Source organism: Homalodisca vitripennis, chromosome 8 (genome assembly GCF_021130785.1).
Source record: "Homalodisca vitripennis isolate AUS2020 chromosome 8, UT_GWSS_2.1, whole genome shotgun sequence".
In the NCBI taxonomy this organism is placed as follows: domain Eukaryota; kingdom Metazoa; phylum Arthropoda; class Insecta; order Hemiptera; family Cicadellidae; genus Homalodisca; species Homalodisca vitripennis.
The window spans coordinates 78,463,958-78,483,307 of NC_060214.1; positions in this window are offsets into that span (position 1 = coordinate 78,463,958).

The window sequence follows — 19,350 nt, forward strand, 5'->3', positions numbered from 1 at the left end:
AAATTTTTACTGAATGTGTTAAGCTATTCAACAAAAGTTAAAGCATATATCTGATAAATTATATTTATTTTACAGTTAATTTTGAATTTGTTCAATTCTCGTACCTCAGATTCCCAAACTACTCATATTTAAATCTAAAATGAATTACCAGCCTGGAATATCTTTCAATAAGTATCACTATCACTCTTGTTCGGAATACCATTTAAAAACACTTTGTTATCAGATTTATAAATAAAATGGAGTGTAAAACTGCGAGTTACTGTCAGTATTGCTATAAAAACCTGCAATAAATAAAAAACTAAGCGCAAATATTTTGATGTTAAAATTGTTCAATTGTAAAACCAGTTATCCTTGCTAAACTAAGAAACTTATTATTAGTAGTTTTACATATAGAATTTACGCAAAAACGAACAAGTGCTATCTAACACCTACCACAATTACCACAAAAATAAATTTTAAATGAATGTGTGGCTATAATGTAAATATTTTAAACCGTTCCTTTAAAAACTATATGGATTAAACAAATCTAAAGGGTAAAGTTAAATCTTCGAGTTGCAGTTTCTGAATTTTTGTAGCATACAGAAATGGCTCTTGTTTCATTATCATACCAAATCATCCATAGTCATTAGTAAACATTAAACAAAGACAACCGTACAGTTTTAAACATGTCACGCAACACTGTTTATACCTCGGTTATTTAATCAGTGTGTAGTGAGTGACATTTGATCTGGAACAAAACGCCGTGTTCGGTTTTAATCAACAGTGCTACCAAATGTAGACATTATCAGAGCTGAAAAAACTCAGACATTGGACTGAGTAAATTAGTATAACCCGGATATTGATAACTAGTAACATTCATTTCTTTAATAGAGAGACCCTATTTTTCTATTCAGTACGTTATATAAATTTAGGTATGGTTTTTGTATTCAACTAAATATGAAATAAAATACTATATATATTTTAGATCTGGGTAGTAAAATGTGTAAACTGTCATACATTTATACATATAATGGGATATATCGTGTTGTACATTATTCCATTTTAAGCAGTATTAGGATTAAGCAATATTTTAAGTAAAATAGTATTTTTTTAACTAATGTGTCTAAAAAATGAGTTATAGGGATGTGTTGAACTAGGACTTAGTAAAGTTGTTAAATATTCCATTTTTATTTCAACCGGTAACCACAGCTTGAGCACTTTATCCTACAACGTAACGCTTTTGAATTGATCAGGACATTGTGAAACACGCTTTAAAATAAATGAGAAACCTCAAAGAAAAAATGTAAATGCGTAGATTCAGTCAAAAACTCTATTTTTAGTCTTAGTCATATTCGTCCAGTCTAAGATCTGTTCAGTACATTAGTAGAGTTTGTTTTGTTTTCCCGATGAAGGAAAAATAATTATGCATACATATTATAGGAGGGCTAATTTCATTAGTTTATATTCACTTTCTGTGCTACAATTTAGTTTTTTGACTTATTAGCCCAATAAAAAAGTGTATGCCTATGTAGCTTTTGGAAAAGTACTTACTTAAAAGCGTACTTCCGGATCTTTTAAAACACTTTCCATCAAAAATATTTCCCATACTATGGATGAGTTTTCCTTATTGTTCCGATGTGGAAAATATGCATAAAAATTTAAGTAGTTTAAATTCACTTTCTGTGCTACAATTTAGTTTGACTTATTAGCCCAATAAAAAAGTGTATGCCTATGTAGCTTTTGGAAAATGTAAAGATGTTTATGTGAGTTTCTCAGTAATAAGATGTAATAAAGATGTCTAAAGCTATTGTAATTAGGAAATTATAACATTTTTAATAATTAAATAATGGTACTATAAACTGACGTATAAAATAATGTAATATAATAAAAATTAAGTATTTCTACTACGTTACATTGTGGTAAGGTTGACTGAAGTTCTACAAAGGATAATATATTTGGAGGAACGTTTTAAAGCCAAAGACATTATCAAAGTTTTATGCTGTCAAAACCACGTCTGTTACTGAAGGTAATTTATTTAAATGCATGACCTATTTATTTATTTCTCTTTATAGTTTCACGTTCCTTTAATCAGAATGCTGAATACCAAAGTTGTATACGACACAAGCATATCATAATGGATATTGCATTAAACATCTTATAAACAAGAAAAAGGTCAACGATGGAATAAAATGTTTTAATACATATAGCAGTGTCCCATAAGATTATGGTCTTGATTTTGTTGAGTTGCAAAACATCATTCACACAAGCTGACTTTGAGATTATTAAGTCTATAAAAATATAACAATACAAAGGATTATTGATAAACGGAACAAAAGATTGAGTGCCTAGACGGACAGATATATGGACGAACTAAGTATTTACTTTACACTCTTAAATCGACACAGTTCTTTCAAATATTAAATGGAACCTAAGTGCAACTTTTGAGTTCCCAGGACATTTGCATCACGATTCGTAAGACGAGCAGGCAGTAGGACTAATTTACAGATTAGTGATCTTTGGCCTTTTGACCGAGTGTTCTTGATTGGACAAAGAGGGGACAATGTAGGAAGTTTCAAGCGTGATGGAGCTTTCTATCAAGAGTATCGCACAATCAAAAAAGACCAAAGACCTAAAAAGACAAACACGTCATAAGGCTCATGGTATGACTTATATATAATGACCATTATACCGTTAGATGTCTTTATTAATGCAAATGTTAGCGTTACTGTTGCCTCATTTGATTTTTATTTAGATACATTTCGGTTACTGGTTTTTCATTGTTATTGTTGTTAAAGTTTCATATTAAGTTTTTATTTGTATATGCCTCCATAGTACGTATCAAACAACGAACGGCGTATATCTGTAAATTCAAATCAATAGGAGCTTTCTTTGGACCAAATGAAACTGATGTACCAAAATCAAAACTCTAACATATTTTTATCAAGAATTACCGCAGACAGTCAGACGGGAAGACGTACTGATAAAGTGCTCTTGGTCCTTTTTACCACAAAATCAACATTGTTCTCATTTGGACCAGACGTAACCCACGTATTTCGTCTCTTTTTAAGAATTATTAGACAGATGGAAGGACAAGGATGAAACATCATTAATTTATCTTCTAGAATAACAGATTGGTTAGTTAGTAACATTACTAAATATACAGAGGTTTAAAGTCAGTTAATATTTAATAATAATATAATAATACTAGTGCTTAAATATAAATAGGCAAGTAAAAACAGCTATAAATATAAACAAACTGCTTATAAGAAAATACATTTATTTTAATAAACAATATGGTTATATTTCTTAGTATAAGTTAAAGGGATTACATATTTAGAATATATATATGTTTATACTGAAATTCATAAAGACATAGTGTTAAATTTGACAGAAATCATAACCAATCTTGGCTCCCATGGTAAATGATAATTGCGGCTAAACGTTTTTCCTCGCCTCGGGAAGATTACACTTGTAACCTAGATGTCCGCTTCCTCTAGTCAGCAACCATACATCCCATGTGGATGAGTTTCGCAATCTTGTTATAAATGCAGTGTGTTACTGAAAGATAGTTTTTTTCTTAGTTTTACATACAGAAATATACAATGTTTCTAACAATTTTTGGTTTTTGTTAGTTTCAAATATAGAATTATAATATTTGTTTAGTAATTATTAGTAGGATAAAAATCTCAATAAAAAAGGATTCCTTGATAGATAGTAATCAACGCTATCATTTACTCTTTTGCTGATCGTTAACGATGGAGGAATGGAGAATTTTTTATTGTCTCTGTCCCTACTTAAGATGTTACGAGAACGTACTAAGCCAGCAACTTCAAAATTTGAATAAAGTTTTATTTCTATACATGAACCATCAAGATTTATCGTGGTCCTTGCCACAATATGGGATATAGGTAGATACTAGTGAATCGTTTACATTGGTATTACATGTAATCATGCTAGAAGCAAATACTTGATGGAAAATAAAATTTTTTTAAATAAACTGAGAACAACAATAACATATTAGAACGTGTGAGTAAGTACCATAGTTATCCGTAAGGTATTTCAAAGGATTTTTTTGGTTTTGTTACATTTATTTTATTGAATTTATATTAATGTTACAGAGGTCTACGATAATGCTTGCCCATCTACGTGACTTGGATGAACGGTATTAAACTTACTTCATTAAAGCCATTAAACTTCATTAAGTTGGCTGGCTTTATTTCTTAGAAATCAAATGATATAATTTGTATTATATAAAATTTTTTTATGTTATTATGTAAATAAAAACATTTGAATCAATGTATATTATATAATTTATTTTTATTTTGCGTACTATTTCATAAAATTTTCAATACGACGTTATGAAATCATAAATTTACTATTATCGCACAAGGTAAGTAATGCAGAACCTTCTTCTTTTGTGTTAGATTGAAACTACTGAGAAGTTACAATGATAAAAATAAAATTAAAAGTTCCGAGGACTCTGATGTTCACGTGTTATATTTCAATCATATTTTAATTTATTTTATATCCATACAGAAAAAGTCGTTCGCTAGTTCTTAAGGTTGATTTTATTTTATTGTGTTCTGGCTCTATGTTAAAAAAAAACACTGTAGTTCTTCTTTTAATTTATAGACTGAAGATTATTAAAGAGGCAAATTCGTTTATTACCCGTACGTTAATCAAGCACAGGTATCCCCCTTACAATACTCTGGAAAACCTAAAAAATATATTAATTTTATGAAGAAAAGCGTTATGAGATATATGCAAATTTTACCCACATATTTTTCTGTAAAACGAAATAATAACTAATAAAACGATTGAGGATAATTTTGTAGTATATAAAATAGCAATAATACATGGAGTTTATATGAAAATTATCAACTTTGGTGTAGACAGAAAATCATACATGGCTTTTCCAAGTATCCTATAATGCTTTGTAGCTCTTGTTTTATTCATAATGAATTCTCAAACGAACCTGCAACCTTTGATGTTTAATTATGACTGGGACATCATTCTTAGTCAGTGTTCTGAAGTGTTGCATCACCGCGATACTTTATGTTTATGGTAAGCTTTGTTGTAATTTTCGTTAGCTAAATAGTCTATATGTTTTTATTTTCTTCTATTCACGTATTCTATTTAATTAAAAGCATATATACTGTACCATCTTTTCCCTTAAATGAAACAAAATAACATCTAACATACCTTTATTTTTATAAATTATTTAACTAAAGATTGGTAAAAAATTACTTGTAAGGACCTGCGAAATCTAAAACTTGTGTCTCCATATGTGAAGTAAATATATAGAGGTTAAGTTAAGTCTGTGCTAAATTCTTCTGCTGCATGTTTGTCTGTTTGTGTTCTGTTTGCATAAAATGAGACTTAATTGAGTGAAACACTTCATATATTACAAAGGAATTTAGGTTTACATAGATAATAATAGGTCCAAAAATAGTGCAACTATTGAATGTTGCTTAGACTTAGTGGAAACCGACAACCCGTACAATATCTCTAAAACAAATTTACGTGCTTAAAATTATACATATACAGTAATTAATAATTGTATCAGCACCATCGATTTCAATTATAATGGTAGTTCTTTTCCCCTAGTAAGATGTATTAGGGCGATAGTGACACCGAAAAGTTTGGAATAAATTTCAAAAACATTATGGTCTACAATATTAAAATTGTGTGTAGAACTTGTATGTGAATTAAAAGTAAAAATACGAGCGTATAAGTAATAACATTATTAAATTAAAAGTATTGAGTTGTCACTGCTAGGAGTATTATAGCATCCACAATTATAAGCTTAAACAACTGACTGATTTAACTGAAAATGTTAACTACTTTATATCTATAAATTTAAAACAAACACTCTAATAAAATACTTTTTTATTTCTGTGAGGCCTTTCGTACTGAACACACACACAACACACACACACACACACACACACACACACACACACACACACACACACACACACACACACACACACACACACACACACACACACACACACACATATATATATTCTTTTATTTATTTATTTATTTCTTCCAACGGTACATAACCATTTAGCCTATGACTAAAAAAAATACTTATTTATCTAGGTATAAGAACAACTTAAAACTATGTTTACATACAACATGCAATCAAAACTTCCAGTTTACCAAGACAATCTTAACAAGACTACATTGCAATTGTAACAATGAAAATGGTTTTAACAGAACAATCGAATATCAACATGCATAATATCAACAAAACAATAAGATAACAATACAGTAACAAACATAACAAAGACTAGTAACAAAATAAATAATTTTAACAAGACAAGAGAATAACAAGAACAAGTTTAGATCACTGCGATTAGTGCAGCGTCTTAAATATAATACTTTTCCAGACTTGACTACTGGAATATTTATGCAAAGTTTGTCTGAGGATATAAAACACTAAAGATGAGTACGATTATACAGATTATTTGTATGCGTTTTATATAAACCAATCTCTATAAAAGAAAGTAGATCCGTCCGGTTTACCCTGCAGCAAACCGATGTAGTTTAGATGAAGAGTGTTCTCATTGAAACATCAGATGTATAAGGGAACATAACCATAATCCTAAAATAAAGGGCGCAACCGAGTTTGTGCACAAAACACTAATGTCATGTTCCAAGGAACATTCTTGGAAACCTCGAAATGGTTGGTTGTATTTTATGTAAAAAGTGTAATTAACTATTTACTATATTTCAAGTAAATTATAATTTTGTTGTTATTTAAAATCTTAACACTAAATTGTTCTTCCTAACATAATTAAAAACTTGGATTTAATAATAATAATAATAGTTATTAATAACCAGTTTTAACAATTTTAACATGACATGCTTAGAAAATGTATTAACTCCAGCATCTACAAAACAAAGTTACGCACAGTAATCTAAGTACGATATGAATATAATAGCATTACTTAATTTAATAATACAAATGAAAAGGTGAAGTTTTAAGTAATATATAGAAAACACCCTGGTTGATACATTAGAAACTAAATATTTATATAGCTTCTGTAATATATTATACTTTTATCAAATATTATAAATGTAATATTTTTTTAAAGCAAATCTTACGTTTTGAAAATACAAAATTAACTAATTTAAATGTTGCATTTTATAGCTCTTTTAGAATTATATGAGCTATGCATACTTTTCCACAATAAATTGCTTTCCTTATATAACACGCAATAAGTAATACACTCGTGGTATTGGGAAATATTATTCCTTCTTATTTTTTTGAATATTTAGTCTGTACTGATTTTAATTACAAAACGGATTGAGCATGTAATGTTATAAATAGATACATCATCAACGGATGTTTTACGTTTTTTATACAAGTTAGCTTTAAAAATCGTAATTATATCAATAATTTTCCTTTTGACAGAAAGCTAGAAACAATATATTATTATGGGTAGTTTTCTCTCTCTTCTGGTTGTCATTATACGAAGATATCGTGATGACAGCAAGAGAAAATAAACTGTAGAAAGTTTCTTTTATTACCTATGGTCATGATTTACTACCGCAAGTTTATCAGGAAATGTTCTTCCTTTAAACGAGGCATTAACACTGTCCTTGCCACCATAAGTTTAATAGAAGCATTCAATTATTTTATTGTTATTAATTACTCTATTCATATCTTTAGTTTTAGCGTGGGAATAATTAAACGACACTAAGTTAGCTTTAAGATAACTTATAATAAAATTAGTGATAATATTATCAAGGTAACCGTGTACAAGATAATATTTAATGATGAAGAATATTTTTAAAATGCAGGCGAAACTACGTATAACGTGTAACTTTCAAAAGTAACTTCCACCAAAATAGGTTTATGACTTCAAATAATATAATCTAATATTTTTATAACTATCCATTAATTGATGACTCATTTCAAATTCATTGACTCTTTTGTGTGGTAACTTTACAAGTATCTATTAACTATATTTGCAATGTTTGTTAATCGATAAAAAATATTCACTAAAGAGACAAAGGATAGAGTGCGTTGTTAGTACTAACTTTTTAACTACCGTACACGAGAGTCAATAAATAGAGCATCAATGAATAGAGAAGTGAAAATCTAACTAGCCATTGTGTAAGGAGATCTACTTACAATGATGAATAGGAATTTGAGAGTTACGCTTTATAGCTCTGAAATGATAGAAAAATATTTAAAACATCTTTAAATTATATTAAATATTGTCTTGGGAAGAACGTGTCTTGTCCGATTTTTGCGAGGTTTATTATAATTACTATATTTTAATGCCTTACGTGTTCTTCAAACAAAATAACTTTTAACAAATTTAAAGAGAATAAATTTAAAGGGTATATAATGTATGTATCTAAAAAATTTATTCGTTAAGGTTATATATTTATTGTTAAATATCAAAAAGCAATATAAAGTTATTAGTTTTATAAATCAGTTCCTGCATGACAAAAATAAAAAATGTTCCTAATTTAAATGTGTTTTTTAAATAATGTTCTGTATTAAAAACGATTCTTAATAACGTTCTTAATATGAATCCTTTACTTAAAAATACCAAATATATTCAACACTCAATTTGGTTTTTTTGTAATAATAAAATCTTTTTGATATTTACAGAAGAAAGCACAATCAGTTGTAGGTTCGCTGAAGTAACCTGATTACGTTTGCTTCCTAAGATCGTAATCCTAACATTACATACTTACAACCGCTCATATAGTGCGGTTTAAGAAGATAGAACTGAGATACATCACTATGAGAAGATTGTATACTGCTAGCTTTGTCTGTAATATATGCAGCCTAAATTTATTAGTTACAAAAAGATCATAATTACATAATATGTTAATATGAACGTAGCTTAAATAATAGATAACAAAACAAAGAAATAAGATATGGAAGCACCAACAATTTACAATATATTATTAAACATGAAATTGGTTAAGACTATGTAATTTTATTATTCATAAAGTAAAGACTGTATTGTAAAGAATCATTTGGTTGTAAAAATTTTCGTCAATATTACCTTGATATGAAATTAACTAATATTACTTACAAAGTTAATGATAATGAATTTTTAATGGAATGATTGTCTTGGAATGTTCTACGAATGAGAAAAGTTTCCTCAAAACTATCAGAGTGCAAACAATCTAATACGCCGCAATAGGCTGGATGCAAGATACTATACATGTTTTTTGTACTTGCATATTTATTTACAAATAAACTAATTGTTACTTAAACATTTAAATGACAGTTTATCGTTAAAATAATTTCTTACACGCTAAGTTATCATTTCCTTGTTTTGGTATTTTTGTTGTATGTCACCATAGTGAAACTTGATAAGCAAAGTTTAATGCAGCATAAGTCGGCCTTGTTTTGTGTAAAATTTTTAAGGTTGTAATGTTCTTCGTAAAATTGTAGTTTCTACGGTATGTAGTAGCATATTTTTAAATTGGGTGGTTTCACAAAGAATTATTTTTATTACTGTAGAAAAATGTAAAAAATGTTACGTATAAGATTTTGTTTAAATATATTATTCTACATGTAATTTAAAAAGAAAGCATTTTATAGTTTAAAGTGATGCTGTGAAATCTACGAATAAAAGTTAAATCTACATTAAATGCGACTAAGTCAGAGTATAAATTATAGTTTACCAATGACTTTTTACTACTTATCATGCCCATAAATTCCAACTATGGCAAATTTCTGATTAGAGACATTAATGTTTGTCAAGGTATATAAAATGTTATTCAATAGCACATCATAATAAGTAGAATCAGCCATAATAGTAACAATATTGGGCAGTTCGTCTACCCGGACGTGACGTAACTACTCAATCCCCCGCCCTTGAACACCAGGAGAATATTCCAACCCACTATAACACCTGTCTCAGTAAATATAACATGAAACTCTGTGATTATGTATCCCTGATTCTTACAGGGAAGTGGCTATAATTACTTAATATATTAACTACTCGTGTTAAATTTTATCTCCTCTCTCTAATATTTCACACGGATTCATGCAACACATCTGTTTATTCAAATATATGTGTTTTTACTGTTTTATTACAGTTTATGTAGTTAGTAGTTTATTAGCATGAATAAATCTTAATGTTATAACGTACCTATAAAATGACAACAGTGATTATAATTGTATGATAGTTTATAATATCATCATGAGGTCAACATCGGCTTTTTGTAGCATATCGTATAGTATTTTAAATTGTAATAGGAAAAGTATAAAAAATTATGAAATTAATTATTCACAAGTAGATATACTGTATCAATAATTGTTCCATAGATCTTGCATTAGGTTTCTGCAAGGTTTTCGTTATTTAGGATTCAAAGCTATTTTATGGAAATCATAGAGATTTTAAACCGTCTCAGCGATAAGAGATTTAATGTTTTTTATTTTATTTCTTCTAAAAATATTCTAAAAACTATTAATTTCAGAGGCAAATCCTTAAAGAGAAATCTGTTTCTATATATGTCAATCTGCGTGAAGTTGTACACTCGTTTTGGTGGAAAGTGGTATAGTGAGTGAAGGGTGCATATATATATTACTTCCCTTTTCTTATGATTTTTACGTCTAAGATGTATTTTATCAATAAATCCTCTTATTACTTTGTTACTCTATACCAAATTACAAAAAGGACCAAACAGACATGAAAACAATTTGTTTAAATTTGTGTTGCATCCTTTATATTTTATTTTGAAAAGCATTTACATCGTCAATTTGTATATTTCCCTATTTAAACTGTTGTTATAGTTCTGTTCATACTAATATTTGATTAAACAAAAATTTAAATTTAATAATCATTTCATTTTGTGAGTTGTCTCATTATTCAAGCAAAATTTGTTATATACACACAATGCCTTTTGTAAACAGTATAAGTAGTTTCATACAGACGGAGACGGAAAGGATTTGGCCATTTACTAAAAATTTTTTTAGTTAGTGCAGACAGTTTTAGTTATTTTCTATAACTAAAACATTTATTAATTTTAATAATTGTTTTAAATAGAATTTATACTAGAAAATGACACCCTTAGAACAATATTTTTCTAAAAAAATTTTACCTGCACCTAAAAGATGTGTTATATTAACAACACGTGTCGTTGGAATCTCTATATTAAAAGTTGAGTTCTATAATAATCCAGTCTAAGTTTTTATTGTATACTTTAAATAATATATAAATATTAATATACTATAAATAGTTCTAGACAACCATTTTGAAAAAGGAAAAAAATTGGTAGACAGGTTTTTTGCAAACTAAATATTAAAAAGAAGACAGACACAAAAGAGTTCACAGCTTGGATTATCGGGGTGTTCTGATCTCTGGCTGACAATCACTCAGCAGGTAAACAGCTGATTGCGATCAGTCAACATTTGGCAACTAATTGGAAATCGATTAAAAGTTCAATAAGCGCTTGACAACATTTTGCGAACTACAGTGTGTAAGCAAAATACAATTAGTTTTACAGCTTTATACTTATGACAACGTTCATAATCTAACTACGATATATCGATATGAAGATTAGAAAAGCGTATAACTCTAATAATAGAACAAAAATAGTTTTAACTTGCCTGTATATTATGTACGATATATTAAATACAGAAATAAATTTTAATTTGTCGAAGACCTATCTAATGGTACACTGAAAAGTATTATAAGGTAGAATATATACACCAAATTGATTTTTTCATGTTAATGTATCGTGCCTAATAATAATTCCTATGATTTCCAGTTATTCATATCCCTTTTAAAGCGGACGAGTGTTTCATCTGCAGTAATGCCCGACCTGTGGCAAATGTGATGCGAGATTAAACTGGGGTCAACAGTGATGAGAGCACAGTGTCACAGAATCACAAGTTAGCTAACCATAAGAAACTGGAGAGTTTCCCTCTCCTCCGCCCGCAAATGAATTACGGGAATATTCGAGAATATTTCAGCAGCCTAGGACCACTTCAATACACACAGGTGTTGTACTAAACTTGTTTCCTGTCTTTCTATAAATGAAATATCCTAATACTTACATTAGGATATACCGTGTTGTGTATTATGATAATTATATTTTACCATGAATTCTTTTCTTCTCATTACTAAGACGATGAAGATTGATTTATATTAATTTTAATTGGTTACCGCTTTGTACGCGTGGTTTACTTCAAAATTAGCACTATGATAAGTTTGTATTTAAATTAATATTTATTGAATTATAATCATAATAATTAATTCATCAAACCATCGCACCAAAAAACTATATCGGAGTTGAATTTTTTATTACTATAAATTATAAAATGTGTACCAAATCAAAGATTCCGAATTATTACAACTCAGTATATCTAAAAATAAGCACATTTGTGCTTACTATATTGTAGAGATATGTTTGGAAGTCATGGTGCCGATCAGACACTTCTTTCTGCCTAAGTCAGCTGATTGCAAGTGCCTTAAGTAAGTACCTATCTACAATATCTGATAGTCTGTGACAGGAACTTTTTCACTTGGATTTATGGAATTAGCTCATGTGTAGATTTACTATCAAATTGACATACTTGGTAATTAAAAAGTACGCATTATTATAAATTAAACTAGTTCTTTCGGCTTATTCGGAGGAATTACTTATACTCATCAAGTCTCAAACCGTTTGAAACTATAAACTTGTTTTACCAAAACGTTTAGAATATGATATAGGCACTCTTGAACAATTTTATATTTTCTCTAAATTCACAAACAACAGACTTTTACACAAACAACAGATGTTTTAAACTTTTAAATGCCCGCCATAGTGAAAGGGAATGGAGTAGTACCAAGCTAGCAAACAAAATTAACCAAATTATTGAAAAGATAGTCTATTGTATCGCGTATTGTATTTATTTTATTGTTTAAATTAAATAGATTTTCTATTGGTATGCCCATTATCAGTTCTTGGTGATTAAAACTTCTTATTAAATTAACTTGCAAAAACAAAATATACATGTAATGTATGAATCTAAAAACCATCCAAGAATTTATTTTTATAAATTTTAATTAGGTCTAACAAGAATTCTAAAACATTTCGGTTTTTACTCGAGGTTGTAGTTAATTAACTAATAATAATAAATGTAATTAATTAATAACGGGATAGTTAATTTTATTAAAGCTTAACCTCTCACAACTTCAAAGAACCTAATAATAATGATGATCAATTATACTGCTCCTAATTCAATATCAATTTGTCTCAAAACGGTGTACATATCGAAATTTCAAATTTATAAACACGCATAAATTTTACCTAATGCAGATATTATTTTCAAGTACTTGATGATTAAAAGCTACTATGTTTTTGAAAAGGAAACAGGATCTTTCCAGACATTTTTTACCGTTCAGTGAAACATAAAATCAATAACACTAATTTTAAAGTTTAAATCTGATTGAAGATCTCTAAACGTAGTATTACTGATTTTCTTTTAATGAAAGATGGCAAATGTCCGGTAAGTCCTGTTTTCTTCACATTCCTTTCATCATCGAAAATATACTTAAACTTCTATGTTTTTTTTTAGACAGGAAATGTTCTTTAAGCAAGAAACAACTCTTACTTACCTAAAGGTAGAAACAATAACGAAACGTATTATCTATAAATATATGTGATTGACAATTGCTTATAGTTTACTTTCAAAAGTAGTTATTTGTTAATTAATTGGACTTAATATACAGTTTTAGACTTAGTAATGCACCCAGCCTATATATAAAGCAGAAAATGCATTATTTTTCTAAGCATCTAGCTTTCAAACTAGTCAAATCATCTGCCTTATAGTAAATGGGTTAACATGATATTGCTTTTATCATAGCTTTGGAAACTTTTGGTTCGTAAAAATTTAATATTACAAACCCACTTAAATATTACACATTTTTTTGTTCTTACTTTTTAGCAATAATACTCACATATACTGGGTCTTAAAAATATATAAAATTCTAAATTTTAGTTCCTTAATACAAGAAATAATTCGTAATTGAATTTTGAGTTTCTGTATAACCACTATTGATACAATGCAATATATTACTTAGATATATTAAATAAATGATGTAGTAATATTTTAACTGTTTCGTCGCATTCAGGCTTAGTATGTAGAATCATGTCAAGGTGGTTAGGGAAGCCATGATTCCTAGAACATCCTTTTACTGTGAAGCGATAACTGAAAGAATCAAGGAACGTTTAGAGATGGGGAGCTACTGTCGGTCTGAAACTCCTAGATGATTCAAGAACTCTGAGCTTCTAACGGAAGGGGTAGATATCGAGTAGGTGACAGCCTATAAATAAGTACAATTTTATAAAGAGAATATTGCAATTTTACAGTGAAACCGTCTTGTGTTATTAGTGAAATCTTCAATTATGTATTTATTTACTGTATGCAACGTGTGACAAGTCTACTTCATCGTGATAATTAGCGAAAGATAGGTTGTTATTTAAACATTACACAGTTTTCAGTTAATAATGTCAATAATTAATTCACTTGAAAAGCAGTTATGATACGTGCGCGTGCGCACACACACCATATATGTATGTTTTTGTATGGGTGTGCGTGTCACTGAACTCCTCCTAAACGACTAGACCGATTTTGATGAAATGTTTTGTGTGTGTTGAAGGAGATTTGGGAATGGTTTAGATTCACAATTCGGTGAAATTTAAATTTTTTATTTGATTAATATTTTAATTTCTAATATGTTACTGATATTAGAATGTTTTACATTGGATCCGGCAGACTGCACTACGACACGTAATACAAAATGAACTGATACTTAACACCTGTTAACACTTTCAGCTGAAGTTCATCAGACTGGAAATTTTTTTTTACTCTTAAAGTTTTGAAAATACTAAATTATTGTAAAGTGCTTGATCAGCAGAGAATGCAGATTTCAAAGACAAAGTTGTAATCACCAACATTTAAAATTGCAATAACATCACGTGTTTAATTATTGTATGTACCATTTTAAGTGTATTGATATTTATAGCCTTGAGAGCATAGAGTGATCATAATACCATAAAAATAACATCAGGTCTTACTTCAATATTTTCTTTAATCACTTTGGAGAACAGAGGTTATCCAGATATAAAACTGTAAGTTTTCGTAAAATACACTTTTACCTGAAATTCTTAGTACAAATATTAAGTATCCAGCTTAACTATTAGATCTAGCGTAATGCAGGAATAAAAGGTAATGTTACTATCTATATTTTGCTACAGATATAAAGACTTTTATAAAACACAACTTAGATGATTTTTGTAAGAATTACGCTTTTCAGACCTTTATAGTAAAATACACTTTTACCTGAAATTCTTAGTACAAATATTAAGTATCCAGCTTAACTATTAGATCTAGCGTAATGCAGGAATAAAAGGTAATGTTACTATCTATATTTTGCTACAGATATAAAGACTTTTATAAAACACAACTTAGATGATTTTTTGTAAGAATTACGCTTTTCAGACCTTTATAGTAAAATACACTTTTACCTGAAATTCTTAGTACAAATATTAAGTATCCAGCTTAACTATTAGATCTAGCGTAATGCAGGAATAAAAGGTAATGTTACTATCTATATTTTGCTACAGATATAAAGACTTTTATAAAACACAACTTAGATGATTTTTGTAAGAATTACGCTTTTCAGACCTTTATAGTAAAATACACTTTTACCTGAAATTCTTAGTACAAATATTAAGTATCCAGCTTAACTATTAGATCTAGCGTAATGCAGGAATAAAAGGTAATGTTACTATCTATATTTTGCTACAGATATAAAGACTTTTATAAAACACAACTTAGATGATTTTTGTAAGAATTACGCTTTTCAGACCTTTATAGTAAAATACACTTTTACCTGAAATTCTTAGTACAAATATTAAGTATCCAGCTTAACTATTAGGTCTAGCGTAATGCAGGAATAAAAGGTAATGTTACTATCTATATTTTGCTACAGATATAAAGACTTTTATAAAACACAACTTAGATGATTTTTGTAAGAATTACGCTTTTCAGACCTTTATAGTAAAATACACTTTTACCTGAAATTCTTAGTACAAATATTAAGTATCCAGCTTAACTATTAGGTCTAGCGTAATGCAGGAATAAAAGGTAATGTTACTATCTATATTTTGCTACAGATATAAAGACTTTTATAAAACACAACTTAGATGATTTTTGTAAGAATTACGCTTTTCAGACCTTTATAGGCTATGCGTATGTTTTGTTGCCAACAAACCCAACTGTGTCACCACAAATATTTTAGGTCGGATGTATATTACATTGGGTATAAGTATACACTTGTTGAAATATTTTATTGATTGTGGCAGCATGGCAAACTCGTTCATTCAAATCAGAATTACTCATAATAAGTATAAGAGCCTTAGCAATTTTTCGTATCAATTTAAGCTGTTAGCCATGGACACTAACATAATACACAACAAAGAATAGCTTACTTCCATGCATGAACAGCACAGAACCCTACCATTAATTAAATCATTAATTGCTATTATTTTTTTAATTAAGGATACTTCCACACTTTTCTAAATAGTTTAATTGTTATTGAAATCGTTGGAGCAATTCTATAAATATCATGGCATGTTGGAGAGAAATTCGAATCTTATAAAAACCATTTTAATTCTGCGACTTCTGTGTCCCGAAACACTGTTCTTTCAACTTAAATCTAAAACGAATCATTAGATTGTAATAGCTCTGAGTGACTTTAAATTATTTCATTAGTTTTTAGAATGTCTTAGAGAGGAATACGTGAATATATGTCCTGTTTTTCAACAGAAACTTGCGTGCGGAAGCAGCGGGTAACAACTAGTATACATATGTTAAAATATGTAGCACTTTGTTTTAACACGTAAATTATAAAAGTTTAATAAATAATCATTTTATTTTAGACTAGTAAATTTCTTATAGGGAATCATGGTTTGAATCTGGATATTTTGTCTTGTTGCTCTTTTACACTACTCATGATAATTAGTTAAGTACACCACCGTAATGCCATCAGTTGTAAAGTATTTATGCAACAATATTGTAACTATGGTTGGACATCTTGTTTGCATAAATCTATTAATGTATTTGATATAATCGGACCTTGCTGAAAAGTAGTGTTCTACATAGCGGGGCATAATTTATGTAATTTAATCAAAATAAGTGGATTTAATTCAGTGTATTTGTCTAAATTTATAAAATATCTGTTTAATTAAACTACTGTATTAACTCTAATATTATTTTAAATATTACAATAGTAAAATAAGGCTTCATCGTACATGGTATCTGGTTAATATTTGACAGTTACTTAGTGCTTTACAAAAAAAATGTGTGTGTTAAGTAATTTACTTAATTTGAAACATAATGAGTGTGACATGATAGCTAAGCATAAAATATCCTATAGAACACCAAATATTTTCTTGCACTTTTTAATATGAATTAACCAGTTATTGTTTCAGTTTGTTACAAAATGTGAAATGCGACAGATCCCTAACAGCGCAGACTTGTAATGAATACTATGTTCCATGTCTCTCCGTATAGGCAAGCAATCGAGTTGCTAACTACATTAATTTTATAGGAAATATATTATGGAATAGTATATATGTATTATAATTAAGGATATGTTTACTCTACTTTATCTAAATGTATTATAGCTAAACATATATTTTACAGTACTTTAATTTATTTGGTTATAAAACAAAGATTGTACTTTGTCCCTAAACTTAACAATTCATTTGAATATAGGCTCTTACCTTACGTTCACTTTCTTTAGGTGGAAATAAATACTTAACAATTTTGGCTAAGTAATAGAATCAAAAATGTTTCAGTAGGCTACATATGTGTTTTTTTATTAAAAAATTCCGATATCACAGAATTAATGATAAAATTAGAAGTTTATTTATTAATTTATATAGATTTGAAGTGTTTAAATTGATTTTTTTTAATTGAAAGAAATTGAAAAGTGTAACAAATGTATAATGCAAGATGGAATATTATTTAGTGCAAAACATGAACATTATTAATTTACTTAGTGTTTTTCAATACAATAAATAATTTATTATACTTTGTTTGAAGTTTATTTCTTGTCCGGAAAAAAATCCTGCTTTTTTCAATTAATTATAGTTTCTAAATATTTTTAAATTATAAGCCTTGGTCCCTGATCCTTTCATTTTATTACTGAATGAAGTTGAAACAATATAACTATCAGAAATTATAAAAGCCAAGAAAAAGGAAACTTTACTCACTAATGTTGATTATAATTTGGTTTATTGCAGAAGTATAAATGTATTAATAGATTCTTATATTATAATAAGACAAAAACTACATACTTCATGGTCACACACTACAGAACGAAAGCTTTTACAGGAAATTTTGTTTTAAGAGAATAAAGCATAGAATTATATTATTCTGCAACATGAAAATACTACCTGAAATATTTGTGTATGTCATAAACAGTACATTAACTCAAATTTAATTAAATATCAATAATAGATATCTGAATCGCCCTCTAGCTGTTTTGATCAGGACGTCTGAGGTAACTGATCCAATCGCAGCTATGATTTGTTGGTTTAACTGTTCAATACACAAAGGTTATGATAATGAAAATTAAAAACAAGTAAAAGGTAGTCTCATCATTAGGAAAACTTTGGTTTATAAAATACAAAGCATGCAATAGTTGAAGTTTGTTACAATTACAGTTTTTTATTAAGATTTTTTCAAAACCTTGTGAACTATATACTTAGGTAAATTCAACTTAAATCCTAGTTACAGTTCTCAGACTTTTTTGACTAATTACAGTAGTTTTTTGAATGTTTTCGACGGTTAAATGTCCTGTTATTAGCCTATATGTTCACGTTTTGTCCAATAATCTGCATGTTTACTTAAAAGTCTTATCACATTGATAAATGCTGCGTCTTTCAGACTGATGTTCACAAAATCCTCGACAGTACTCACGACGCACTGAAGCACAGTAAAAACAGTTTTTTACAAATTTGCCATTTTCTGTGTTCGTAAATACATTATTCACAGATGACAACAATGCGAGTTGCCCATTGTAAACAGTATAAACAGCTGTTTTAAATTATATTAGTTTCGTAAACATATGATCAAAAATAGAATTTCTATAACCAATTGTAAGTGAGACATGACTTCATGACTACACTGTAATAGTTAATAATAACCGAAAACGGCTTCCATCACACATATTTAATGTATCTTTTCAGAGAATTTAGTTTAGTTTAGACTGGTGTATTTTAAAATATCAAGGTTATAAGTTCCATATTTGTAATTTTAAGAATTATTCAGTTAACAAGATAGTTAAATATATTATGTAACAAAGTTTCCACTGATTTGGA